Below are 14,218 nucleotides of genomic sequence, written 5' to 3'. Positions count from 1 at the left end.
AATACACGTGCGCTTACAAATGTGTAATACATGTGCTTATAAATGTGTAATACATTTTTGCTTATAAATGTGTAATTCACTTGTGCTTATAAATGTGTAATACACGTGCGCTTATAAATGTAAAATACACATGCGAATATAAATGTGTAATGCACGTGCTTATAAATGTGTAATACACGTGCGCTTACAAATGTGTAATACATGTGCTTATAAATGTGTAATACATTTTTGCTTATAAATGTGTAATTCACTTGTGCTTATAAATGTGTAATACACGTGCGCTTATAAATGTAAAATACACATGCGAATATAAATGTGTAATAAACGTGCTTATAAATGTGTAATACACGTGTGCTTATAAATGTAAAATACACATGCGAATATAAATGTGTAATAAACGTGCTTATAAATGTGTAATACACGTGTGCTTATAAATGTAAAATACACATGCAAATATAAATGTTTAATATACGTGCGCTTATAAATGTAAAATACACATGCGAATATAAATGTGTAATACACGTGCTTATAATTGTGTAATTCATTTGCGCTTAATAATCTGTAATTCACTTGAGCTTATTAATGTGTAATACTCGTGCGCTTATAAATGTGTAATACACGTGTGAATATAAATGTGCAATACACGTGCACTTAGAAATGTGTAATACATGTGCTTATAAATGTGTAATACACGTGTGCTTATAAATGTGTAATACGTGTGCGAATATATATGTGTAATACCCATGCGCTTACAAATGTATAATACATGTGCTTATAAATGTGTAATACACGTGCGCATATAAATGTATAATACACATGCGCTTATCAATGTGTAGTACACATGCTTATAAATGTGTAGTACACTTGCTGATAAATGTGTAACACGTGTGCTTATAAATGTGTAATACAAGTGCTTATAAATGTGTCATACATGTTCTTATAAATGTGTAATACATGTGCACTTATAAATGTGTAATACACATGCTAATAAATGTGTAATACACGTGCGCTTATAAATGGGTAATACACATGCTTATAAATGTGTAATACACGTGCTTATAAATGTGTAATACACATGCTTATAAATGTGTAATTCATTTGCGCTTATAAATGTGTAATACACGTGCTTTATAAATGTGTAATACATGTGCGCTTATAAATGTGTAATACACGTGCGCTTACAAATGTGTAATACATGTGCTTATAAATGTGTAATACATTTTTGCTTATAAATGTGTAATTCACTTGTGCTTATAAATGTGTAATACACGTGCGCTTATAAATGTAAAATACACATGCGAATATAAATGTGTAATGCACGTGCTTATAAATGTGTAATACACGTGCGCTTACAAATGTGTAATACATGTGCTTATAAATGTGTAATACATTTTTGCTTATAAATGTGTAATTCACTTGTGCTTATAAATGTGTAATACACGTGCGCTTATAAATGTAAAATACACATGCGAATATAAATGTGTAATAAACGTGCTTATAAATGTGTAATACACGTGTGCTTATAAATGTAAAATACACATGCGAATATAAATGTTTAATATACGTGCGCTTATAAATGTGTAATACACGTGCGCTTATAAATGTAAAATACACATGCGAATATAAATGTGTAATACACGTGCTTATAATTGTGTAATTCATTTGCGCTTAATAATCTGTAATTCACTTGAGTTTATTAATGTGTAATACTCGTGCGCTTATAAATGTGTAATACACGTGTGAATATAAATGTGCAATACACGTGCACTTAGAAATGTGTAATACATGTGCTTATAAATGTGTAATACACGTGTGCTTATAAATGTGTAATACATGTGCGAATATATATGTGTAATACCCATGCGCTTACAAATGTATAATGCATGTGCTTATAAATGTGTAATACACGTGCGCATATAAATGTGTAATACACATGCGCTTATCAATGTGTAGTACACGTGGGCTTATAAATGTGTAATGCACGTGTGCATATAAATGTGTAATACACGTGGGCTTATAAATGTGTAATGCACGTGTGCATATAAATGTGTAATACACGTTCTTATAAATGTGTAACACACGTGCGCTTATAAATGTGTAATACACATGCGCTTATAATTGTGTAATACACGTGCTTATAAATGTGTAATTCACTTGCGTTTATAAATGTGTAATACACGTGCGCTTATAAATGTGTAATACATGTGCTTATAAATGTATAATACACATTCTTATAAATGTGTAATACAGGTGTGCTTATAAATGTGTAATACACATTCTTATAAATGTGTAATACACATTCTTATAAATGTGTATTACACGTGTGCTTATAAATGGGTTATACACGTGCTAATAGATGTGTAATACACGTGCTTTTAAATGTGTAATACACGTGCTTAGAAATGTGTAATACATGTGCTTAGAAATGTGTAATACACATGCTCTTATAAATGTGTAATACATGTGCTTAAAATGTATAATACACATGCGCCTATAAATGTGTAATACACGTGCGCTTATAAATGTGTAATACACGTGCTTATAAATGTGTAATACACATGCTTATAAATGTATAATTCACTTGCGCTTATAAATGTGTAATACATGTGCGCTTATAAATGTGTAATACACGTGCTTATAAATGTGTAATACATGTGCTCATAAATGTGTAATACACGTGTGCTTATCAATGTGTAATACATGTGCGAATATATATGTGTAATACACATGCGCTTACAATTGTGTAATACATGTGCTTATAAATTTGTAATACACGTGCGCATATATTTGTGTAATACACGTGCTTATAAATGTGTAATACATGTAATTATAAATGTGTAATACATGTGTGCTTATAAATGTGAAATACATGTGCGAATATATATGTGTAATACACATGCGCTTATAAATGTGTAATACACGTGCACTTACAAATGTGTAATACACGTGCTTATAAATGTGTAATACACGTGTGCTGATAAATGTGTAACACGTGCGCTTATAAATGTGTAATACACGTGCTTATAAATGTGTAATACACATGCGCCTAGAAATGTGTAATACACGTGCGTTAATAAATGTGTAACACACGTACTTATAAATGTGTAATACACGTGCTTAGAAATGTGTAATTCACTTGCGCTTAAAAATGTGTAATACATGTGCTTTATAAATGTGTAATACATATGCGCTTATAAATGTGTAATTCACGTGCTTATAAATGTGTAACACACGTGCTTATAAATGTGTAATTCACTTGTCCTTATAAATGTGTAATACACGTGCGCTTATATATTTGTAATACACGTGCTTATAAATGTGTAATTCACTTGCGTTTATAAATGTGTAATACACGTGCGCTTATAAATGTGTAATACACGGGCGCATATAAATGTGTAATACACGTGCGCTTAGAAATGTGCAATACAGCTGAGCTTAGAAATGTGTAATACACGTGGGCTTATAAATGTGTAATGGACGTGTGCATATAAATGTCTAATACACACGTGCTTATACATGTATAATACACGTGCGCTTATAAATGTGTAATACACGTGGGCTTATAAATGTGTAATGCACGTGTGCATATAAACGTGTCATACATGTGCTTATAAATGTGTAATACAGTTCTTATAAATGTGTAATACACGTGCGCTTATAAATGTGTAATACACGGGCACATATATATGTGTAATACACGTGCTTATAAATGTGTAATACATGTGCTTATAAATATGTAATACAAGTGCTTATAAATGGGTAATTCAATTGCTCTTATTAATGTGTAATACACGTGCGCTTATAAATGTGTATTTTATCCATGTGCATATAAATGTGTAATACACGTGCTTATGAATGTGTAATACACGTGCGCTTATAAATATTTCATACACGCGCTTATGAATGTTTAATACACGTGCGTTTATAAATGTGTAATACACGGGCGCATATAAATGTGTAATACACGTGCGCTTATAAATGTGTACTACACGTGCTTATGAATGTGTAACACACGTGCGCTTATAAATGTTTCATACACGTTCTTATGAATGTGTAATACACGTGCGCTTATAAATGTGTAATACACGGGCGCATATAAATGTGTAATACACGTGGGCTTATAAATGTGTAATGGACGTGTGCATATAAATGTCTAATACACACGTGCTTATACATGTATAATACACGTGTGCTTATAAATGTGTAATACACGTGCGCTTATAAATGTGTAATACACGGGCGCATATAAATGTGTAATACACGTGGGCTTATAAATGTGTAATGGACGTGTGCATATAAATGTCTAATACACACGTGCTTATACATGTATAATACACGTGTGCATATAAACGTGTCATACATGTGCTTATAAATGTGTAATACAGTTCTTATAAATGTGTAATACACGTGGGCTTATAAATGTGTAATGCACGTGTGCATATAAACGTGTCATACATGTGCTTATAAATGTGTAATACAGTTCTTATAAATGTATAATACACGTGCGCTTATAAATGTGTAATACACGGGCACATATATATGTGTAATACACGTGCTTATAAATGTGTAATACATGTGCTTATAAATGTGTAATACACGTGCTTATGAATGTGTAATACACGTGCGCTTATAAATATTTCATACACGCGCTTATGAATGTTTAATACACGTGCGTTTATAAATGTGTAATACACGGGCGCATATAAATGTGTAATACACGTGCGCTTATAAATGTGTACTACACGTGCTTATGAATGTGTAACACACGTGCGCTTATAAATGTTTCATACACGTTCTTATGAATGTGTAATACACGTGCGCTTATAAATGTGTAATACACGGGCGCATATAAATCTGTAATATACGTGCGCTTATAAATGTGTACTACACGTGCTAATAGATGTGTAATACACGTGCTTATAATTGTGTAATACACGTGTGCTTATAAATGTGTAATACACGTTCTTATAAATGTGTAATACACGTGCGCTTATAAATGTATAATACACGTGCTTATAAATGTGTAATACACGTGCTGATAAATGTTCAACACGTGTGCTTATAAATGTGTAATACACATGCTTATAAATGTGTAATACATGTGCTTATAAATGTGGAATACACATGCGCCTACAAATGTGTAATACATGTGCGCTTATAAATGTTTAATACACGTGCTTATAAATGTGTAATACACATGCGCCTAGAAATGTGTAATACACGTGCTTTAATAAATGTGTAATACACGTACTTATAAATGTGTAATACACGTGCTTAGAAATGTGTAATTCACTTGCGCTTAAAAATGTGTAATACATGTTCTTTATAAATGTGTAATACATATGCGCTTATAAATGTGTAATTCACGTGCTTACAAATGTGTAATACACGTGCTTATAAATGTGTAATTCACTTGTCCTTTTAAATGTGTAATACACGTGCGCTTATAAATTTGTAATACACGTGCTTATAAATGTGTAATTCACTTGCGTTTAGAAATGTGTAATACACGTGCGCTTATAAATGTGTAATACACGGGCGCATATAAATGTGTAATACACGTGCGCTTATAAATGTGCAATACAGCTGAGCTTATAAATGTGTAATACACGTGGGCTTATAAATGTGTAATGGACGTGTGCATATAAATGTCTAATACACACGTGCTTATACATGTATAATACACGTGCGCTTATAAATGTGTAATACACGTGGGCTTATAAATGTGTAATGCACGTGTGCATATAAACGTGTCATACATGTGCTTATAAATGTGTAATACAGTTCTTATAAATGTGTAATACAAGTGTGCTTATAAATGTGTAATACACGGGCACATATATATGTGTAATACACGTGCTTATAAATGTGTAATACATGTGCTTATAAATGTGTAATACAAGTGCTTATAAATGGGTAATTCAATTGCTCTTATTAATGTGTAATACACGTGCGCTTATAAATGTGTATTTTATACGTGTGCATATAAATGTGTAATACACGTGCTTATGAATGTGTAATACACGTGCGCTTAGAAATATTTCATTCACTTTCTTATAAATGTGTAATACACGTGCGCTTATAAATGTATAATACACGTGCTGATAAATGTGCAACACGTGTGCTTATAAATGTGTAATACACATGTTTATAAATGTGTAATACATGTGCTTATAAATGTGTAATACACATGCGCTTATAAATGTGTAATACACGTGCTTATAAATGTGTAATACAAGTGTGCTTATAAATGTGTAATACATGTGCTTATAAATGTGTAATACACATGCGCCTAGAAATGTGTAATACACGTGCTTATGAATGTGTAATACAGTTCTTATAAATGTGTAATACACGTGTGCTTATAAATGGGTAATACATGTGCACATATTAATGTGTAATACACATGCGCTTATAAATGTGTAATACACTTGCGCTTATAAATGTGTAATACACGTGGGCTTATGAATGTGTAATGCATTTGTGCATATAAATGTGTAATACACACGTGTTTATACATGTGTAATACACGTGTGCTTATAAATGTGTAATACACGTGCTTAAAAATGTGTAATACACGTTCTTATAAATGTGTAATACATGTGCGCTTATAAATGTATAATACACGTGCTTATAAATGTGTAATACACGTGCTGATAAATGTGCAACACGTGTGCTTATAACTGTGTAATACACATGATTATAAATGTCTAATACACGTTCTTATAAATGTGCAATACACGTGCGCTTATAAATGTATAATACACGTGTTGATAAATGTGCAACACGTGTGCTTATAAATGTGTAATACACATGCTTAGAAATGTGTAATACATGTGCTTATAAATGTGTAATACACATGCTTATAAATGTGTAATACACGTGCAAATAGATGTGTAATACACGTGCTTTTAAATGTTTAATCCACGTGCGTTTATAAATATCTAATACATGTGCACTTATAAAAGTATAATACACGTGCGCTTATAAATGTGTAATACACGTGCTAATAAATGTGTAATACACGTGCTTTTAAATGTGTAATACACGTGCGCTTATAAATGTGTAATACATGAGCACTTATAAATGTGCAATACACGTGCACTTATAAATGTGTAATACACGTGCGCATATAAATGTTTAATACACGTGCACATATAAATTTGTAATACACGTGCGCTTATAATGTGTAATTTACGTGTGCATATAAATGTGTAATACATGTGCTTATGAATGTGTAATATACGAGCGCTTATAAATGTGCAATACACGTGCCCTTATAAATGTGTAATACACGTGCATTTATAAATGTTTAATACATGTGCGCATGTAAATGTGTAATATGTGTTCCAGGCACGTCCATCTGGGAGGAGACTCCGGGGAAGACCCAGGAATCGTTGGAGAGATTATATCTCCTCACTGGCCTGGGAACGCCTCAGGATCCCCCAGTTGGAGCTGGAGGATATGGCCCGGAGAAGGGAAGATTGGGGTTCTTTACTAGAGCTGCTGCCCCAGCGACACGATCCCGGATAAGCGGTAGACGATGGATGGATGGATGGATGGATGAGCAAGTGTATTACACATTTTTAGGAACGTGTATTACACATTAATAAGTATGCATATAAATGTGTAATACACGTGCTTATAAATGTGTAATACACGTGCTTATAAATGTGTAATACACGTGCGCTTATAAATGTGTAATACACGAGCGCTTATAAATGTGTAATACACGTGCTAATAGATGTGTAATACACGTGCTTATAAATGTGTAATACACGTGCGCTTATAAATGTGTAATACACAAGCGCTTATAAATGTGCAATACACGTGCACTTATAAATGTATAATATACGTGTGCATATAAATGTGTAATACACGTGCACTTATAAATGTATAATATACGTGTGCATATAAATGTGTAATACACGTGCTTATGAATGTATAATACACGTGCGCTTGTAAATGTTAAATACACGTGCTAATAGATGTGTAATACACGTGCTTATAAATGTGTTATACACGTGCATTTTTAAATGTTTAATACAAGTGTGCTCATAAATGTGTAATACACATGCGCTTATAAATGTTTAATACAGGTGCTTATGAATGTCTAATACACGTGTGTTTATAAATGTGTAATACACGGGCACATATAGATCTGTAATACACGTGCGCTTATAAATGTGTCATACACGAGCACTTATAAATGTGTAATACACGTGCGCATATAAATGTGTAATACACGTGCACATATAAATTTGTAACACACGTGCGCTTATAATGTGTAATATACGTGGTCATATGAATGTGTAATACACGTGCACATATAAATGTGTTATAGGGTTAGGGTTAGGGTTAGGGTTAGCCTGTTATAGGGTTACCACCCCTTGAGGCACCTAAGACCTTGAGACCACAGCTCATCACCGCAGCTTCAGCAATAGAGGTTTTGAACATCGCCCACTCAGGTTCAATGCTCCCAACCTCCACAGGGATGGCTGAAAAGCTCCGCCGGAGGTGTGAGTTAAAGATCCCCAGGACAGGGGCTTCCTCCAGACGTTCCCAGTTCACTCGCACTACCCGTTTGGGTTTACCAGGTCTGTCCAGAGTCTTCCCCCACCCCTTGATCCAACTCACCACCAGATGGTGATCAGTCGACAGCTCCGCCACTCTCTTCACCCGAATGTCCAAAACATGCGGCCTCAGATCAGATGATACGATTACAAAATCAATCATTGACCTTTGGCCTAGTGTGCTCTGGTACCACGTGCACTTATGAGCATCCTTATGTTCGAACATGGTGTTTGTTATGGCCATTCCATGACTAGCACAGAAGTCCAACAACAAACGACCGTTCGGGTTTAGATCAGGGAGTCCCTTCCTCCCAATCACGCCTCTCCAGGTGTCTCCATCGTTTCCCACGTGTGCGTTGAAGTCTCCCAGCAAGATTACAGAGTCCCCTACTGGAGCCCCCTGCAGGGCTCTATTCAGGGTCTCCAAGAAGGCCGAATACTCTGAACTGCGGTTTGGGGCATAGGCACAAACAACAGTCAGAATTTTCCCCCCCATAACCCGAAGGCATAGGGAGGCGACCCTCTCGTCCACCGGGGTAAACTCCAACGTAGCAGCGCTCAGCCGGGGGCTAGTGAGTATCCCCACTCCGGCCCGACGCCTCACACCTTGGGCAACTTCGGAGAAGAATAGAGTCCAACCCCTATCCAGGAGTACGGTTCCAGAGCCAAGACTGTGCGTGGAGGCAAGCCCCACCAGATCCAACTGGTAGCGATCCACCTCCCGCACTAGTTCTGGCTCCTTCCCCCACAGAGAGGTGACGTTCCACATGTGCACTTATAAATGTGTAATACACGCGCTTATTAATGTGTAACACACGTTCTTATAAATGTGTAATACACTTGCTCATATATACGTGTAATACCGGTGAGCATATAAATGTGTCATACAAATGCGATTATAAAAGTGTAATACACGTGCACTTATAAATGTGTAATATACTTGCGCTTATAAATGTGTAATACACGTGCGATCTATATATATCTATATATATATCTATCTATATAGATAGATAGAGATATCTATCTATCTATATAGATAGATAGAGATATCTACCTACCTACCTACCTACCTAGATAGATAGATAGATAGATAGATAGATAGATAGATAGATAGATAGATAGATAGATAGATAGATAGATAGATAGATAGATAGATAGATAGATAGATTAGATAGATAGATATAGATATTTCTAACTCATCATCTGGGGTGTCATCCCAGGAGTTTCTGTGTCTCATGTGGCAGGTTGCCTCTGATAAAGTTTACGTCAGGATCAGGAATCGTGGCTGCGCCTGCTGGACACCGGGAAGCCTTTTTGACATTTTCCTGGATTCTTCCACACTTTTTCTTTCATCATTTCTGTCAAATGTTTAATTGTACTATGTTGTTTATCCTGTACATACGACATCTATTACAAGTCTTCCGTCCTGGGAGAGGGAAACCCTCCTCAGTTGCTCTCCCTGAGGTTTCTTCCATTTTTCCCCCTGTAATTATGGGTCGTCTTTTAGGAAGTTTTTCCTTGTGTGATGCGAGTGTAAGGTTCGCTGGAACCGACAGAACTGAACCCAAAAGCATGACAGAGATAGGCAGAATACAATATAGTTCAGTTTACTCAGTAATCCAGGCAGGGTCAAATACCGGTAAATCAGTCCAAAAGGCAAACAAATCCAGTAAGGGGCAGGCAGAAGAATCGGAGTCCAGAAACAGGCAGCAGGGTCAAAACGGGCAGGTCAGGAAAACTAAACAGGTAACCTAAACGATCGCTGGAGAGCTTGGCAGGAAAACACAAGACAATCTGGCAGGGAACAAGTGGGAGAGACCTGGTATATATCCTCTGAGAGAACTAATGAGGGAATGAGAAGCAGGTGAGGAGATGGGCTGTGGAAACCAGGTGAGGGGAATAAGTTGATTGCAGGCAGTGAGCATGAACCAGGATCTGAAATGATAAGAGAATTACTGACAAGGTAAAACCAAATGAAAACAAACTAATAGTGGGATGGAACGCGTGACACAGAGGGTGTCGTATCCTGTACAGCCTGTAAAGCATACTGAGACAAATGTATAATTTGTGATATTGGGCTATACAAATACATTTGATTTGATGTTGTTGACTGTTAATTCTAATTGTGAAATGTTCCAGTACAGCTGCTTTCATTTTCTCCTACATCATGGAACTTCAACAGGGGGTCCGTGACACCTAGAGGGTCCTCAGAATAACTGCAGCGGTTTGATAATTGTAAAGGTACGATCAAGACAGAAGGGAGGTGGGACTCAATTGCACGACACAGAGGCAGATAAATGTTGAATGGAAATAGTCTTAACTGAAAACTTTGCAGTTGCTATGGTACATGCATAGACAGTTGATCATACAAAGTTTCAAGGGGTAATCCAGGAGCAGAGGGGTAACGGAAACAGGTTGGTACAGGGCAGATACTCAGCGTAACAGCACAGCACACATGGTAACCAAAATCGGTCATTACCAATGTACTGTTCTTATTTATTTGGATGGTGGCAGTCTACGATGAACTCTAATAACATTTTAAAACTAGTGATTCCACACTCCACTACACAAATAATGACCTCAAAACACATCTTAATATTAAACACACTTGTCAAAGCCTCTGAGATTTCTGCTAGAAAATCCTCAGACATTTCTGAACATCAATGACTGTAATCAGCCAGCACAGACTGCCTGAACAAATGAAGAAGTGTTGCCTGTGCAGTGCACAGAGAGAAAGAGAGCCAGTCAGCAGAGGAATCTGAGGGCTTCTTACCTGCTATCCCTCACATCCTGCACGGCTGCTGAATGAAGGACTGCACTGAGGATCCGTAAAAAGAAAGAGGGAGGTGGCGAGCCAAGTGAGGATTTAAGGGAGGGTGGCAGTGAAGGATGATGCAAGTGTGTATGGCAGGGGTCGGGAACCTATGGCTCTTTCGATAACGCAATATGCCTTGCAGACAATTTTGAGCTGACATTTTTTAACATGATTAACAAGTAATAAATAATTATATTGTGTCATTTTAAAATAACATTTAGCAGCAGATTTGTTTTTAGTTCTCCCCTCTCCTTTCCTCCGCTCTGTCTCTGGCTGTAAGTTAAGGTGTGTTCACATGTGTCAATCTGTCCTCACACTGTCCTCACGCTGTCCTCACGCTGTCTTCAATCTGCCCTCACACTGTCCTCACGCTGTCCTCACGCTGTCTTCAATCTGCCCTCACGCTGTCCTCACGCTGTCCTCACACTGTCCTCACTCTATCCTCAGACTGTTCTCACACTGTCTTCAATCTGTCCTCACTCTGTCCTCACACTGTCCTCACGCTGTCCTCATAATGTCCTCACTCTGTACTCACAGTGTCCTCACTCTGTCCTCACTCTGGCCTCACACTGTCCTCACTGTCCTCAATTTGTCCTCAGACTGTCCGCATGCTGTCCTCACGCTGTTCTCACACTGTCCTCACGCTGTCCTCACGCTGTCCTCACACTGTCCTCACACTGTCCTCAATCTGTCCTCACACTGTCCTCACACTGTCCTCACACTGTCCTCACGCTGTCCTCACTCTGTCCTCACACTGTCCTCACGCTGTCCTCACACTGTCCTAAATCTGTCCTCAATCTGTCCTCACACTGTCATTACTCTGTCCTCAGACTGTTCTCACACTGTCTTCAATCTGTCCTCACACTGTCCTTACGCTGTCCTCACGCTGTACTCACGCTGTCCTCACTCTGTACTCACACTGTCCTTACTCTGTCCTCACTCTGTCCTCACTCTGGCCTCACACTGTCCTCACTGTCCTTACTCTATCCTCACACTGTCCTCACGCTGTCCTCACGCTGTCCTCACACTGTCCTCACACTGTCATTACTCTGTCCTCACTCTGTCCTCACTCTGTCCTCAGACTGTTCTCACTCTGTCCTTACTCTATTCTCACACTGTCCTCACGCTGTTCTCATGCTGTTCTCACTCTGTACTCACACTGTCCTTACTCTGTCCTCACTCTGTCCTCACTCTGGTCTCACACTGTCCTCACTGTCCTCAATTTGTCCTCACACTGTCCGCATGCTGTCCTCACGCTGTTCTCACACTGTCCCCACTCTGTCCTTACTCTATCCTCACACTGTCCTCACGCTGTCCTCACGCTGTCCTCACACTGTCCTCAATCTGTCCTCACACTGTCCTCACGCTGTCCTCACTCTGTCCTCACGCTGTCCTCACGCTGTCCTCACGCTGTCCTCACGCTGTCTTAAATCTGTCCTCAGACTGTCCTCACGCTGTCCTCACACTGTCATTACTCTGTCCTCACTCTGTCCTCACTCTGGCCTCACATTTTCCTCACTATATCCTCACACTGTCCTAAATCTGTCCTCAATCTGTCCTCACACTGTCATTACTCTGTCCTCACTCTGTCCTCACTCTGGCCTCACACTATCATCACTATATCCTCACACTGTCCTTACTCTATCCTCACGCTGTCCTCACGCTGTCCTCACGCTGTCCTCATGCTGTCCTCACTCTGTCCTCACTCTGTCCTCACTCTGGCCTCACACTGTCCTCACTGTCCTCAATTTGTCCTCACACTGTCCTAAATCTGTCCTCAATCTGTCCTCACACTGTCCTCACACTGTCCCCACTCTGTCCTTACTCTATCCTCACACTGTAGTCACGCTGTCCTCACTCTGTACTCACACTGTCCTCACGCTGTCATCACTCTGTCCTCACGCTGTCCTCACTCTGTCCTCACGCTGTCCTCACGCCGTCTTAAATCTGTCCTCACACTGTCCTCACGCTGTCCTCACACTGTCATTACAATGTCGTCACTCTGTCCTCACTCTGGCCTCACACTATCCTCACTATATCCTCACACTGTCCTCACGCTGTCCTCACGCTGTACTCACACTGTACTCACACTGTCCTTACTCTGTCCTCACTCTGTCCTCACACTGTCCTCACGCTGTTCTCATAATGTCCTCACTCTGTACTCACAGTGTCCTCACTCTGTCCTCACTCTGGCCTCACACTGTCCTCACTGTCCTCAATTTGTCCTCAGACTGTCCGCATGCTGTCCTCACGCTGTTCTCACACTGTCCTCACGCTGTCCTCACGCTGTCCTCACACTGTCCTCACACTGTCCTCAATCTGTCCTCACACTGTCCTCACACTGTCCTCACACTGTCCTCACCTGTCCTCACTCTGTCCTCACACTGTCCTCACGCTGTCCTCACACTGTCCTAAATCTGTCCTCAATCTGTCCTCACACTGTCATTACTCTGTCCTCAGACTGTTCTCACACTGTCTTCAATCTGTCCTCACACTGTCCTTACGCTGTCCTCACGCTGTACTCACGCTGTCCTCACTCTGTACTCACACTGTCCTTACTCTGTCCTCACTCTGTCCTCACTCTGGCCTCACACTGTCCTCACTGTCCTTACTCTATCCTCACACTGTCCTCACGCTGTCCTCACGCTGTCCTCACACTGTCCTCACACTGTCATTACTCTGTCCTCACTCTGTCCTCACTCTGTCCTCAGACTGTTCTCACTCTGTCCTTACTCTATTCTCACACTGTCCTCACGCTGTTCTCATGCTGTTCTCACTCTGTACTCACACTGTCCTTACTCTGTCCTCACTCTGTCCTCACTCTGGTCTC

This window comes from Cottoperca gobio, chromosome 4 (assembly GCF_900634415.1).
Source record: "Cottoperca gobio chromosome 4, fCotGob3.1, whole genome shotgun sequence".
Taxonomy (NCBI): domain Eukaryota; kingdom Metazoa; phylum Chordata; class Actinopteri; order Perciformes; family Bovichtidae; genus Cottoperca; species Cottoperca gobio.
The sequence above is the reverse complement of the archived record's forward strand: the minus strand, read 5'-3'. Positions refer to the sequence as shown.